The following is a 1,194-nucleotide window of genomic DNA, read 5'->3' as shown; positions in this document are numbered from 1 at the left end:
TAAGTATCACTCCTTGAAAAATAATATTACCTCAGAATGAATTGCATTGCTAGCCCACCCCAAAACTTAAACAAAATAATAATATTAAATGCTGACCAATACTTAATTATATAACTTTTTATATACTAAAAATATAATTTAATATAACAAGCAAAATGTAATTTGTTTTTTCATATGACAGTTATGCATGAATACATTCATATTGCTAAATGCAGTGAAACATCTTAATTGTCAGTCAATCGATGAATTAATGCATACATTAATTAAATAATTACAGTATATTTTATATACAGACAACAAGAAGCATGAATGAGTAAAATAACAAATAAAAGTAACCAGCACAATAAACAAATGCATATACAAGTCAACAACACATGAAACAAAGCTTTATTCAAACTACAAGCATGTATTTACAGCCGCAGAACACCAAACCCTACTGCCATCTCAACACAGCGGTTCCCATTCTGCTGAATTCACCAGATGTGACTGTGCCTTTGTCCCAGAGCTTGTTGCTGTGCTGCGCTTCACAATCTGAGGCAATAAGGGCAGGTGGAGAGATGAAGGGACTCATAAAGGCAGATGGAGTGATGGAGGGTCTCATCCATGGCACCACTTCCAGGATTCGGCTCTGGGCTCCTCATCCTCAGTGCTCACACCAGTCTGCAGACATTTCAGATCCTACAAAAATGCACAAACGTTACACAAAAGCAGTCATTTTAACAGCACAATGCCATTTCATTTATGTATTAAAAATAACCTTACTTTATATTTGAATAAAATCCTTAAAACCTTTTTTTCCCCCAACAAATGCTGCCATCATCTTTCCTTGCAGGTCCTGCTCCTCCACAAAAGCTCTGCAGCAAATGCACAGAAAGCAAGACTCTGAAACGTGTTGTAATATCTCTGTTTAAATTTATGCCATTATAAAAATAGTGGGTTCGTGGACGGTGGAATTATGGGATGGCGCTTGGTGCCACAGACTCAGGGCGCCCCTCTGAGTGCAGTAAAATAGCTTTTATCATGACAGGAACTTTAATTAAAATGTCCAAAAATTAAACTACCCAAATCCCCATTCAATAGATTGCAGACGGGCTATGTGGGATCTCAATATCTCAGCTCTGGAAGGGTCTAGAGCCTCCATTTTTGCACTCAGGTCTAAGTCTCATGGCCCTCTATCAGAATCCAGAGTTTTGA

The 1,194-nt window shown here is 37.6% G+C and overlaps 1 long non-coding RNA gene across 1 annotated transcript; it reads right to left on the bottom strand.

The window, feature by feature from the left end:
• Window positions 1-358: 358 nt before the first annotated feature.
• Window positions 359-910, bottom strand: LOC148977428 (uncharacterized). Its single transcript, XR_016145453.1, has 2 exons — window positions 763-910; window positions 359-678 (listed from the first exon to the last, which is right to left on the bottom strand). It is a non-coding gene; the product is annotated as an uncharacterized LOC148977428 (long non-coding RNA).
• Window positions 911-1,194: the final 284 nt, after the last annotated feature.

This window comes from Pimephales promelas, chromosome 10, assembly GCF_988280905.1.
Source record: "Pimephales promelas chromosome 10, fPimPro1.hap1.1, whole genome shotgun sequence".
Classification (NCBI taxonomy): Eukaryota; Metazoa; Chordata; class Actinopteri; order Cypriniformes; family Leuciscidae; genus Pimephales; species Pimephales promelas.
This window is presented reverse-complemented; position numbering and strand designations above follow the sequence as displayed.